Source organism: Notolabrus celidotus, chromosome 1 (genome assembly GCF_009762535.1).
Source record: "Notolabrus celidotus isolate fNotCel1 chromosome 1, fNotCel1.pri, whole genome shotgun sequence".
Classification (NCBI taxonomy): Eukaryota; Metazoa; Chordata; class Actinopteri; order Labriformes; family Labridae; genus Notolabrus; species Notolabrus celidotus.
Window position 1 is genome coordinate 23117742 of NC_048272.1, and position 14970 is coordinate 23132711.

General features: G+C 40.3%; 1 long non-coding RNA gene across 1 annotated transcript; it reads right to left on the reverse strand.

Annotated features, from left to right (window-relative positions):
• Positions 1-2095: 2095 nt before the first annotated feature.
• On the reverse strand, positions 2096-8254 carry LOC117820585. Its single transcript, XR_004632783.1, has 4 exons — positions 8172-8254; positions 7866-7902; positions 7481-7534; positions 2096-2632 (listed from the first exon to the last, which is right to left on the reverse strand). It is a non-coding gene; the product is annotated as an uncharacterized LOC117820585 (long non-coding RNA).
• Between the last annotated feature and the right edge of the window lie 6716 nt (positions 8255-14970).

Sequence of the window (14970 nt, forward strand, 5' to 3'; positions counted from 1 at the left end):
ATTACTCGATAGCATTTCTAACATACCAATTACGCAACAGCTCAGCAACAAAGCTCCGCCATATTACGCCTTTGTACTTTTAAGCCTAGGGCCATAAGGGCATAAAACTGGTGTCCATGTGTGTGATTTAACACAGCGCTGCGGCCTTACCAAAGCAAAAGAGGCGTGACATGGAAACAGACAGTTTGACCTTTGCATGTACATGCATACTCACACACACTACACTGTTTTTTTCAGCAGGCTCCAGTTTCCCACCGGCTGTCACTACCTCCCCTGCCGGCACAGCAGCAGAATGACTTCACCATACCATTCTGCCACAGTGCGTTTCATATTCAGGGTGACGTGTAACAGTTCCACTTTGAAGCAGCTTTTTAAAAGAGGCCACTGTGAATCTTTTCCCTTTTGACAGCATGATGCTAATTGACACTGACCCAGTGGCAGCGTTGACAAGCATTAAAGAACTCAACAGATATAGTCCATTTTCTCACTAATGGTTTTGTTTGTTTTGTAGGTCATGTCGAGGCATCAGTCTTAATTTCAGTCTGTGTCATTACCAGATAAAAACTGCTCTTAAAAGCTTCAAGTAGTTTTGTTGCATAATCTCAAACAAACACTTTCTCTGTGTCGTAAAATGTAATGTTTGTTTACTGGGTATGAACATGTAGATATGAGGATGTTTTGCCTGTCATCTGTAGAGCAGTGGCGGTTCTAGACCAATTTTACTGGGGGGGCCAGGCTGGGGCAAAGGGTGTTGTCAGAGGGACACATTCAACCCTGACAAAAGAGACTGAGAAGGGTGAGGACGGACTGAGAACAAACTGGCTAAACTTGCACATTTACACAAATTTGTGGACGTGTAACGTGTAAAGCTGTGAAACAACCAGAAAATAACTTCTAATTGTTTCTGTCTACCTTACAAGTTGCTCCCTCTCCTGACTTTATCACTATGTCGATTGACCACCCCTGCTTGCTTTCCATCATCTCTCTTTCTCCCGCCCAGCAGTCAATGAGCTTCTAGCGGTGTAGCGCTCTAAGGTACTGGAATCAAGTGCCACACGCATGTGTTCGGCCTGTCACATCGGTGCGATATCGAAGCTTTTTTTATTGTATATTATTTGTTTGGTGTGGAGGGGGGGGGGCCACAGGGGGGTCCAGGTTCAGTTTTACAGAGGCACCGCCCCCTGTTGGCCCCTCCCCAGAACCGCCACAGCTGTAGAGATCAAATCTAGCAAAACTCCAGTGGATGGTATTAGACGGTAGAAGAAGCCACATATGTGGTCATGTGAGTTGAATGACTTGTTGTGTTCTCCATCTGCAGCTCTAATCAACTGGAAGTGAATCATCTCATATTTGATTATTTACAATTTTTTGGTATTACGCAGTTATATTCCCATGTTTATATTATTATTTTTAAATCTGCAAACAATTTAAACAACCCTTTGATCTTCCTCCTCTAATTTTCACGCCAACCCCTGCCGCATAATCAAGCATTATTTTCTTGTTGTGTTTGATCACAGATTTCTTAGGGGAAAGGAGGCAGAGGTGGATCTCCATGTTCAGACTTTGCATGTTGAAGTAGTCTGCAGGTACACTGAGAGCACCAAATATCCAGGGGTTAACTTCATGCAACAGTGAGTCTGTGGCACTAAATCCATGTAATTATAATTTTGTGTGCCCCGAGCCCACTTTTATATTTTTCACACTAGTTTATTTTGCTCTGTTTTTGCAGAGTTTACGCCTCCATGAGAAAACTTGGCAAAATGATTTCATGCCCTGAGTCAAAACTGCTCAAAACAATGAAGGGTAACTTTGTTTGTGCATGAATTTGAGTGAAAAATACAAATACACCTCTTTTTTTTTCATTCCAATACGACTGTAGTTATTAAAATTTAAAGGGCGTTTGAATAGTTAATTTAATCGGACCTGTTTTCTCTTTGTGTTTTTTAAACACAGACATTAATGGTTAATGGTGGCAATTATACAACACTTGTTTTGCTTCCAGTTAAAACCTTTGAATTAGACGTTCTTATCTTTAATTAAATTACAATGACTGGTATTTGTTTTGGTCTTATTTTCATTTATTCAAAACCACCTTCAGGGTAAACAAATCCTTACAGCACACACACTTTTCAGGGGTCAACAAATGCACACAGTTGCACAAATTACACTTTGCTGTTCTGAAATTCAAATAGACTCATTAAAAAGTGAAAGCAATGTTCTCAGGATTTTACTGTATTAATTGGATTGGGAGGATTGCATCGTGCTCTGAAGTGTGCAAATGTGTCTGTGTGAGTTTACATGTGTGTAGAAAGAGTGCAGCTATGAGATGTGTAACTGTGCTACATTTGTAACGTAAAAAGCTCATTCTGCTGGTCAATCCAAGAGGTAACAAGTGCAACAATATGTCCTTGAGTTCAACTTTACAACTCCCTCTCTCTCTCTGAATGTCTCAAGTTATATTGCTCTCACCTCTGCTTGCACTCCTGTCCCTCTTACCCTGTCCCCATTTCCTATTCCACTCCGTGGGTCTCTCATCTTGACCTTGAGTCCGTTGAGTGCCTTCTTACACTCTTTACCCCTGATGGAGCTGAAATACAAAGTTGCTCTCCTCCAATCACACCTCCACAGTAAGCTGAAAGAAAACACACAATTGTTAGCGACACTGCTCTCGATCTTTTTTTTTTCGAGAACGTACGACCTACTCACACGGAGGAAAGTAAGCAGTCATTTACTTTCACTACACACAAGCCCTCATGCAAACAATAACACTATGCAATAATTATTCCTCCCTATTCACTGCGAAGATTCCCATCACTAGATAATCAATATGCTCATATGTATATAATTTACAGTTTACTTTAGCCCCACAGTCAATAGGACAGCTGAAGAGAGACAGGAAATGTAGAGAGCAGAGAGCAGAGGTGAAACACACTAAAGGTACGGACCGGGAGTCAAACCTGTTGCGGCTGTAGCCTATAGCCTCTGCACATTGGGGGAGTGTTAACCACTAAGACAAACTGGTGCTCCTACTCATAGACTGTAAATAAAAATGGACAGCGTTGCTCTGCCTCTTCCCATTGTACGGTTCTGAAGCCAAAAAATCCCACTCCAGGGCGCAGTCATTGTGCAGCCAGAGCCTGCGAAGCCACAGAATTTTCGCGTTTTGCCACGATAAGTTCTGTGTCGGCACAGTAACGAGCTCCGCCCTACAGCATGGCGTCACAAGATCCTATGGAGTTTCTCTCTACGGCAGCTGTCAGTCAAAGCAAACCCGGAAGTAAAACACAGTTTTTTAAACTCTAATAACTAACGAAAAAGAAACTTTTCAGAAAAAACAGTCAGAACACGAAACAGTCAAATAATAACTACATATCACCTCAGCATACAGATGTGAGAAACATTGGTACGACGTGTATTTATTTTTTAAAGTTTGACTCCAGCCCCATTCAAATGAATGGGGGGATGGGGTTTTTGGCCTATACTGCAGCCAGCCACCAGGGGGCAGACACTTTGCTGGAAGCTTCACTTCCAGCCGAGCAAGATGCGACCCCGCTCCTCCTCCACTCCTTTGGCTTGGTCTAGACTGATGCTAGCAAGTAGCTAGTGAACAGTGGAGCATTTAGCAGCTGATCATTAGGGTTGCAAAGGGGTGGACATTTTCCGGTAAATTTCCGTAAAGTTTCCGATAAATTTCCATGGGAAGTTAAGCTGTGGAATTTTGGAAATAATCCAAATAGGAAATTATGGAAATTACGGGAATTTAATGGAAAGGTATCATATCCAAGCATAAATATTTGTTTTGTTATAAGCAGACATCCATCCAAAATAATACAATTAAAACAGATTTGTTTGTAAGTAGAACTTTATCAAGTGTTAAATGTTTTATTGAACAATACATTTTTTCATTGGAGAGCAAAATATGAATGTTGAGTTAAATATTACTCATCCCCCCGACCCAACCCATTAAAAAATTAACAAAAATGCAATCCCAACAAAGTCCCATTCAACATGCAAATAAAAAGTGCATGTAGGGGGCGTGGTCTCAACAGTCCTGCAGTAAGCAGTGTGCTATGTGTATGTGATTGAGGAATAGCATAGGTATTCAACTGTATTTGCATGAAATCTGGTTGTTTTAGTCAGGATTATGCTAAAATATATTTTCCAAATTCCTGGTTTATTCTCGTTAATTCCCATGGAAAGTTTCCAACTTTGAAAATTCCTGGAATTTTGCAACCCTACTGATCAGTCAAATATTTATTTTAGGAGTTGGTGGAGACCAAACCTTAGCTGCTCGGAGGGTGAATACATCAACAGACACTTCTCTAAATTTATGGCAGTTTTGCATCCTTTTGCTGGATGTTTAAATAACTCTTCTCTAACAAATTTGCCTGGTTACTGCTCCCATGAAGTCCCAAATACATCATGTACATAGCATAATGATAATAATAATAATATATACAGCATGTTACTGAATATATAACAAATAGCACTCCAACAGACAGCTGGTACGAGGGGAAACACTGTTCTCTGCTGAAAAATCCCAACAGACACAGAGGATTATCTGCATCCGTGGGAGTCAATAGAGGAGGCAGCCACAGCAGGAGCTAATGATACTTTTACATCTGTTCTCCCTCTTTTTTTCTTTCAGTCTTTTTTGTATTATAACCAGCCTGTATTTTGACATGATGTGAGCAGGATGATGTAACCACAGAGACTTAAAGTTGTTTAGCTTTGTGATTACAAACTCAAAAATACAGAAGTTGCTGCTTTACTCCCAGTGTGATCCAATTCATTGTAAATTACACACTGCAGTGGTTCACATAAGACCCAGATGTATGCACTTGAGCCTGTGGTAAAGCCTGCACAAACCACTGAGAGTCTCCAAACGGATCAAACCCTGCCTGTGGTCTCTTTAAATTCTGTTTAAAAATGTTACAAATAGCAAGTGAAGTTTTGATACTGAAACGTGACACTTCTAAATTTAAATTCAGAGTCAATGCCCTAATTTTGACAGGCAGCTGTGAATGTCTCTGCCTACGGCTGTGAGAGTGACGCATTGCAGGCCTGATTGCATCTCCTTGACACAACAACTGAGGGCCAGAGAATTTGCTCGTTGAAGAAACCATGTTTTTCTTTTTCTGATAATCCCAGTGGCTTCTTGTTACTGAATGTTTCAGGCTTCTTCTTTTTGCATCTCCCGACTGCCTTCTGAGGAGGAGCAGAACAGTGTTGTCACATTGAGAATGTAACAAAGAAAAGCTAATGAGTATTTCTGTTCTGTCTTTCTGACTGTGCTTCTGAACACAGCTGAATTTCAAAATCATGTAACCAAGTAGTTGATCAAATGTGTTTTACTAGTTGGTGAGATAATTGTGGATCAGTTTACATCTTGTGCCAACATGACGTAGGATGGAATTAGGGCTGTAACTAGTGACTATTTTTTGCTGTGTTTTGTTTACCTGTTGCTCCCCTGTTGCTGTTTTGAAAGTGCAACTCTCAGCAGAGATAGTGAGGAGGTGAGATAGCTCGCTCATATGAAACTCAGCTCAGGAAAACAACATTACAAAGTACCAGTTAAATGTCTTGGCAGCAAATGTTGTAATCAATTTTTGATGACAGTGTTCTCTGATCATTGCACCAAATATGTAGTGAGACATTTGAGTGAGCATTTTAAGGTATCAATATTAAGCCGCGAAGGCCAGGTTATGGATCTGGTATCACATGAAAATTTGGTTTTCCCATTTGAAAGTTAAACCATGGCAAGCTCTAATCGTAGTCATGGAATCTGGCCATAGACTGTATAAAATATGGGCGTAGTATCCGTGGCGTCACCCATCTGTTCCTGAGAGCTGTTTTAAAGCCAATCGACGGCGGCAGCCATATTGGAAACGCAGAACTCAACCAGGCAGAGTGTGACGTAAAGGGGCGGAGTTTGAGCCTCCTAGCCAACAGCTACGTGTTCCCGTCCGGGAGTCCAGTCGGTCATGTCCTTATTTGGACAAAAGCTTGTAATCTTAATATCTTCTGAACCATCGTGTTTAAAAAAAAAATCCCCCCCGTACAGTGTGTGCCGATACAGAAATTAGCTACATAGAGCCAAGCCGTTTTTTGAACCATCCTGTAAACATGTTTATGCTGCAGAGATCGTCTTTTTTGAATTGGTGCTTTCCGGTGTTTCTGCAGCCAGCCTCAAACGGATTCTCCATGAATTGCACTTTATAACACTTCCACATGGGCTTCATAGTTTGAGACTTGAGAGGTTGCCGCTTGATTCTGGCTGCTTAAATGTAATCAAGAGCATCTACCAAAATAACCTCTAATGTCAGTCTTAAAAGGCACAAATGACAATGTGGTGGGATTTGTCTTGGATACGTGGTCACAGTGGCTTGAATGCACTGATATTTCCCTTTAGATCCACATATCTGTAGACTAGGATCCCTGTCAAATGGTAGACATGGCTCACAATCACAGACTTATGATGGCATGCTGGTCATTCATGGTAATTCAGACCTGGCAATGCTTTACAGTCCAAAAGACAAGCTGTGTTGAGAATATCTGTACAACCCATATGTGGAAACCACCATTCAACACTAGAGCTCAAGTTGTTTAATAAGAAAGAGGAAGCCTTGAAAACTCCTCTTAGAGTGAAAGGTCACATATGTCTCATGTGGAGCCATTAACATTCATACAGTGGAAACATCTTCCTGATTGAATCACACATTAAGTTGTCATTTCACATCACATAATTAGGACTTTGCAACCAAAAGTTCACAAATGAATGATCTCTAAGAAAAGAATACATTTGTAGAACTATCAGTTTTAACAAGCCTTAAAATCTTTGCTAGTACCAACTGTACTGTACTTACTGTGAGGTTATCGCAAAAGATGCTGCAGCAGCATCTGCACTTCTTGTTTTTCTTACTTTATTAATTTTTGATCAGGTCTTCAAAAGTGCCGCATGTGCTAAAAGAGGGTTGAGATCTACTTTTTCACTATTACTGGGGTTTAAAAAGGGAACAAATCCAGCTAATGGACTTAACAGTATTCTGATTGACACTGATAGCACACAAGTTAGATCTAATAAAGTTCAAACAAAGTGTAACTGACATTGCAAGGAGAACAGATTTCTATATTTACCAAGTCAGCACTCTATGGATTAAATACATATTTAGGTGAATGGTAGATCCTTTTAGAGAAAAGTGTGACACATTTCTTTGTATCGTTTATATTTAAATCTTTTAAAACAGGGCAGCTTTTCACATATCTCCTAGGTTTAAGAAACAAAGTCAAAGTAAGAGAGAAAAAAAGAGCAAGGCAATATTACAGTAATCTGAAGCAGAGTGATGGGACCATGAATCAGGCGCAGCAGAAAATAAGCTCAACTGTGGTGAAGCTGCTTCACACCATTGCTCTCTCATTCCTGCTCTCCTTTTTTGTACCCCTCCCCCACTTTGCACCCCTCTCTCTCCATAAGCATCACCTCGCTGGATGCTGTCTCCATGGCGATTCTTCTGGGTCTCTTTGACAAGGTCACCTTCACGAAAGAGAGAGAGATACCACTGAGAGGGGAATGAGAAGAGAGTAAATGAAGGAAAATGTCAAGGTTTAAGGCAAAGAAGGAAAATGTCAAGGTTTAAGGCAAAGATCAGGAGTGAGTGATGAAAAGGAAAGAAAATGATGGGTTTGGTTTTTGAGGGAGAGAGATGTGTCATGAGAGAATGGAGAAAAATGGAGAGAAGAAGGGCAGAAAAGGGGGAGGAGAGCATAAATAGGCAACGGCTCAAAGCAAACCTCCCTCTTGTGTTGAGTAAAAATGTGTTTAGAGAACGCCGAATGGGAAAACAACAGCTCATGAGTCTACTCACTCCATACAGTCTCCAGGTTTATGAAGCTCCAGATCACCTGGAAGCAAATCAGCCAGTGCATGTGAAGAGGCCAGCTGGCAGCTAGGATTACATGGTTTTTATACACACACACACACACACACACACACACACACACACACACACACACACACACACATACACACACACACACACACACACACACACACACACACACACACACACACACACACACACACACTCCTACTCCATCACTCCTCCTGATTTGCTTCACTCCTCCTCACCTCCATCTGCTACATCATACAGGCCCTTATTGCTTAAATTCACCTTCTCTGATGGTCCTGGTCTGGACCCCCTGCAGAGTGTGCTGGAGGTGGCCCTCGCCTGGGGTTATCAATATTTCAGGCCCTCTCTGCACTCTCACTCATGGGGGAACACAGGGTGCTGATGGAAAGATAGAGGGCAGGGCCAAATGAAAACCTACAACATGATTAACATGGAACACCAAAAGTAAGAAACATTTTACTTGCTCTGTAAAAGAGGAAGTGCTGCTGGAAGTTTAATCTCAAAAGTGAAGGGGGAAAAAAACCAGGAACAGAAGAGAGGCGCAGACCATATTTTGCAATTTCAGAACAAATATGATTCCTAAATAGTTCTTCTAAAAGCTGCTACGGTGAAAGAATAGCACATGTGATAGATTTGTCTTTTGAATGCTGATTTGTATTTTGAACTTAGTGCTTTGTTTGTATTTCAAATTTAACATTTGCAGTTTGGACTAAAAATCGCTGAAATAAAAATTGACATGGGGCAATCAATCCAAAATCATCCAGAACCTCTAACTGACATAGCTTTTCCAACGTTGTTTATTTCACTTTATCTTAGTACTGTTAATTCTTGGTTTTAATTCCGGTAATGGTAAATGGACTTGTACTTATAAAGAGCTTTTCTAGTCTGTCTGACCATTCAAAGCGCTTTAACATGCTACTCGTCGCATTCACCCATTCCTACCCATTCACTCACTGATGGTAGAGGCTGCTAATGTAAGGAACCATCAGTATTAGATGATCTCTCATTTTGTACACATTCACACACCGCTGAACAACAGGGAGCAATTTGGGGTTCAGTGTCTTGCTCAAGGACATTTCTACATGTGACTACCGGAGCTGGGATTGAACCGCCAACCTTCCGATTGTAAGACGACCGACTCTACCCACTGAGCCACAGTCGAAATACTTTCCCCACTGTATGCGTTCATGTAGCGCCCCGTTGAAAACACACTAGAACATGTGTAGTCACCTGATTCTTCCCCATCCAGTCTGTGACATGGAAGCAGCATGGAGAACTCAAACACTGAGCCAACTGAGCAACTTGAGCAGTTTTTACTAAAGAAAAGTGCGGTGGCCATTGTTTCGACGCATTTTAGAAGTCCAATGTATACAATGCAGAAAACAGTTTCAGTGTCCGAAGGTAGAATTACTAATCCGTTTAAAGACTTGGAGCACAATCACGTTAATGAATATCAACTAGGGATGGGTACGATTACTCGAGTACTCAGGTACTCACCATTGACCCCATTATTCGAGTAGCATTTTGTTACTCGCGCACCTGGCAACATAACTTGAACTCATACAGCGTTACATGTGTGACCATGTGCTTTTTGTTTTCGCCTAACTGAATATACTAGGTAGGAAAATAATTAACAGAATATAAACTTATGACTTCTCCGGCCACGGCTTCAGCTTTAGTACACACGAGTCAGATTTCAGCAAAAACTACTGTTTTAGGGCAGCTACGGCAACTCTCTAGGAACATGTTATTCCACCGAAAGCAAAAGCACAACAAACACAGAACTGTCTGCGACACCTGCGGCATGTCAGTTAAAAAAATTGATGTCTGGAAGTACTTCGAAAAAACGATGAAGTTAATGTGCAGTGCAAGATATGTGGTGTTAAACTTACATACCATAGAAATACTAGTTTGATGCTTGGCCACATACGCTTAAAAAACAAGGAGAAAACAGCGGAGACGGATAACAGGTAGTCTGGCATCATGTCTTTTGCTTGCCCTGTTAGCACACGTCGTTGTGATGAAACCAGAGCGGAGAAGATTAGCCTGATTATAACCAAGATGGTAACTGGAGATATGCTCCCATTAAGTTTTGTGGAAGGAGGAGGCTTCAAAGAGCTGATTGCGTTAGTCGAGCTGGAGTACAAGCTACCATCACGGAGAACAACAACTACAAGAGTGGTAAAGATGTATGAAGTAAAGGCAGCGGAACTTACTACAATTTTGGTCTGGGAGGTCCGTGTCCGACGGACTTTTATTTATTTATTTTTGTTTACGATTAAGAAAAAGTAATAATTGAGAGTACTCGAGTAATCGTTCATTAGGAAATTTGAGTAATCGATTACAAGGATTACAGTAAATTCCCATCCCTAATATCAACAGTGCATGGCTCACAAAAAGAAGGCACCCAGTAACAAGGGCCTTCACACAGCAACTCTTGATAACAAATTCTGCACAATGAAAGGATTCAAAAATGTTTCCTCTCAAAAAAAGTTTGTGGATGAGGTCTGTTGAACAGGAGAAATGAGACTGAATATTCTAAGACTGCAAAATATAGGGAACAGAAGAAGTCCAAGAGTGAGTGACAGCAAAATGTTAATACAAGGTTGGAGTGGGAAAAAAAAGAATTTGTTCTTATATCTTGATGGATTGTTGCTGGATTTATCAGGGTTTTATCCAGCCATATTGTATGATGAACCGAAGGGTAAATCAGAGTGAGAGGACGAGGGAAATAACTGTGATGATGGTAACGATCTGTATATTTATGACTCAGAAAATCCATTCGCTTGAGGAGAACATTACGCAGTTAATTATCTATTGAAAACAAGGCAACAACACACAAGTGCAGATGACAATACAGAAGGGAAAGCGGGGAAACGACAGATGGACATATAAACGGATGGACAGAAGGATGGACTGAGGACATTTCACCAGACACAGATGCATATCCTGTCTGTCTGCTGATGACACAGACCTCTCCTGCCCTCCCCCGCCCTCCCCCTCCCTCTTCACCCCCTCGTCCTTTTTGTCTCAGTGTGAAGGGGCCGAGCTAGCCAACTGTTGCTACGACTGCAGCTGTTGTTGCCACAGAGCTGGTTATTAGGGGTCGTTACCATAGCGAGGAGATCCCCAGGGGCAATTAGAGGAGAGATGCTGAACCCACAGTGGTAATCAATACATAGAGGTTATTTATGAGTGTAATATCAAAGCAATCATTGTAGTGAGTTATAGTTCATTAACCAAATAGAAGTTTGCATTGATTAGAGATTAAGGATAATCTCTGACTGACCTATGAGCTCATCAAATCTGTAGAAATAGTTACAAAGGTGTCGATTTCTTAAAGGTTTGCAGTTAAATCATAGTCTGAGGCCTCAATGTGATACACTTCATGAAAGACAGATGACCATACTGAACTCTGCAGAATCATATCATTTTGAGTGAGATCAACTTTGAAATCAAAATACACTTCAAAGAATTGTTTCTCCAACGTGGTTTCAGTCATTTAAACTAGTTCTTATGCTGATTTATGTCTCAGTATTATTATTTTTTTGAGAAGTTCAGTTTTATCAGTTTATTGATGCTATAAAAAGGGCATAACGCCAAGACTGACAGCTTTTGGCATAACTTTAGTGCAGGGGCGTCAGACTCATTTCAGTTCAGGGGCCACATACAGCCCAAGTTGATCTGAAGTGGGCCGGACCAGTAAAATCATAACATAATAACCTATAAATAACGACAACTCTACATTTGTCCCTTTGTTTTAGTGCAAAAAAGTACGAGTACATTCTGAAAATGTTCACATTTAATGAACTATCTTTCTACAAAAACAGCTGATGTATTTTTCTTCATGATGAGTCTCAAAGTGGGGCTGAGTATTCTGTATGGAAAAGTCTTTATGAATCTGAACTGGATTATGCTAACAGCAAGTAATCTATTTTCTGACTTTGAGAAAAAAAGGGTTACTTTTATTAAAAATTGCAGTCAGTGTCTTCTCTGATTTTTTTTCACTTTGCAAAGTTGTTCTGCGGGCCGGATTGGAACCTCTGTCAGCAATTCTTACCAGTTTGAGCTGTGATTGGGTGAAATTCTTTGGAATCAATATGTGGTATATTTCACTTGAAACCAGATATGTCATGCTCATTATGGCCCCTGAAGGACCAGGTCAGGGTCATCAAAGTCATTTTGATGTATTGCTCAAAGACCCTGATTATTTGTGCCACTTATTAGGGCAATCCACAAAATTGATTTAAGTCTTCAAGTCTAGACCTAAGTGGTGGATTGACTTACTATCCCACTAACATTGCCATCTATAGAGCCACCATAATATGTTGACTGAAATCAGGGCTGTCACCAAAAACACATTACACATTCTTTTTTTAACAGGATGCTATTTTGTCCCTTTTGGCTCACTGTGGTCAAGCTGCCATAGTGTCCCTCTGCTTCCTTCTGCCGATGAAAAATAACAACACTGTGCTTTTGAATGACACATTTCCCTTTCAAAACCCAGACGGCTTAGCTGAAAAATCTAATGTAATATGCACTCTAGGGCAAACAGAATTACAATATCACCTTGGTACTCTGAGTTTGAGCTATCTACAGGCGCAGCTAATCAGACTGATGTCAGTAGGCAGCTGCATCTAAAAGTCAAGATCATTAAATGCATTTCATTGTATTCATTTGATCCCCTAATAAAGAAACTGCTAGGAATTGCTTTAATTTTTTTTTATAGACTTGAAACCTGATCACTGAGGTCCTCGAATGCTTCCCTTTTAAATGTTCCTCGTGTGTCTCACACAGGCGCCGGCCAGAGAGCTTTCTGGTTTTACACCCCTAAACTGTGGAACTCTCTGCCTGTGGACATTAAAACAGCAAGCTCTCTGCATGTTTTTAAAAGTAAACTTAAGACTTACTTTTTTAATCTAGCTTTTAATTTGGAGTCATTTATTTTTAGCCCTGGGAAGCATTATTATTTGTATTATTTGTATTCTTATTTTAACCATTATTATTTGAATCATTGCTTTAACAATTATTTATCTTAGTTAATTATTTATTTATCTATTTATTTCTTGTATTCACCTGATCTTGTTAACGCTACCTTATTTTTAACTTTTCTTTCCACCCTTACTTATTTTATTAATTTTACTGTAATGACTTATTTTTATTTTTAAGTATTTTATTTATAATGATGCCTTTTATAATTTTACCATTGCTGTTGTTTTCTGTCTCTCTGTTATTCTGTGAAGCACTTTGGGCTGCAACTAGCTATTGAAATTTGGGGATAAATCGTGATTTGAAAATGTAATCCTTGTCAGCCTCACTAAAAAAAAAACAATGTAAAGTGAGTTATTGCATCCCGTAATGCAACCTTCACCAGAATATGATATATTTAATAACTTAATCATCTAATTTCTTTTTTGCCACATATAAAATCCAGTCCAGGGACATTTTGTTCAAATGACTGCAAATAACTTTTTGCACACACCTCTCTTCACAGCATCATCATTTGCAGGCAATGATGGACTACTTTTAGAGGGAAAGTATGCCACAGTCGACTTATAGGGGACAAGAAGTGGAGCATGAAGTAGAGCAGGAAAGTAGCACTCACAGAGAAAAGCTAAACTAACCTCAGTGATTCTCTTGCTGTATTCCCCCTGGAGTTAACATCACCTGAGACTGAAACATAACGGGTGATACACAACAGAGATGACTGTACGACGGTTCTTACAACAAAGAGTATCAGTGACTTTTGACCCATACTTAAATTCCACAAGGAAAAAGGGCGTTGTTTTAGGGAAACATATTTTACTCATTTGGTTGTAAGCTTTCACCTCTTATGTAGAAAGAGAAGCCAATAAAATATCCATGGGCTGATATGAAAACCGATTAATGTAATCTCACTTTAACACCAAAGACTCAGCCTTGAATTTTTCTTTAACTGCTTTTCAAAACACTTTTAAAAAAGGATGACAACTTCACATATCTATGAACCACCCTCTTTGCCCTTGGTGATTTTTTTTTACCTTTAAGAATCCTTGCCCTTGCTGATAGGACAGGAAAGAAAGACTGTGGGTAAATCATCCGCATCTGAAGTGGATTATGGGGGCACAACTCCCTTGATGCTCTGCCTGAGTCTGGCTGTGTTTATGAAGACCTCCACTGGGAAACTGAATAGGACAACATGCAGACACTTGATACAGAGGTGTGAACATGTTTGTATAAGAGCTGTAATGTAAGCGAGAATACTGAAGAGGAATGAGATGTGTTTGTTTGTCTGAAAATAGTCCTCTTTGAACCATTTTCTGTGAGTATTAGTCACAGTTTGCTTCTTTATGCCTTAATGAATCTTAAAAAAAAGAAGAAAAGAGACTATGTAGAGAAGGGTTTCTGTTTCTTCCTTTAAGCTTCTTGGTCAGTCAGATCAAAGCAGCTTTCTGAATGATCAACTTTGAGTGTTAGCACAGAGAAAGAATCAGACAGATAAAAAGGGATGGGTGCACAGGGTTTAAAAGAAAGCAACTAGACAGAGTGGTGAAACAAAGACGTCGGCAGGTTAACAGAATGAGAAAAGAGAGATGAATGGGAGATGACAGAGATGAGTGGCTGGGAAGCAGTGGAGAGGCTATGGGGCCTGTAGTGAGACAGTTTGAGTGGCTGCCGCAGACAGCAGAATGTGTCACAGGATAGCTAGGCTAATACACCAGGCTAATGTCGCATGAGCTGAAATGAAGGGTTTAGCTTGTAAATGGGAAAACAGGCCTACGGTCAAACTCTGGTGTAAGGAGCTCCGCTAGTCACCAATTGCTCCTCGGTCATTAGAAAGGTTTTCTTTCCTCAGATGTCCTCAGAGGATCCTAAAATACCAGAGTCTGAATAAGAGCCATGTTCAGAAAAGGTATACTCATGCTATTTGCACTTTCATGGATCAATACAGAAGAGGCAGAGCTATTGACCCTCTGGCACATAAAAATAATCCTTCACCAACTAACTGTCTGTGAAGGTTCTCAGTCACCCAGGTCGTGGTTATTCGAAGCTTGATCTAAAAAGGGAACTGGTCTTGGTA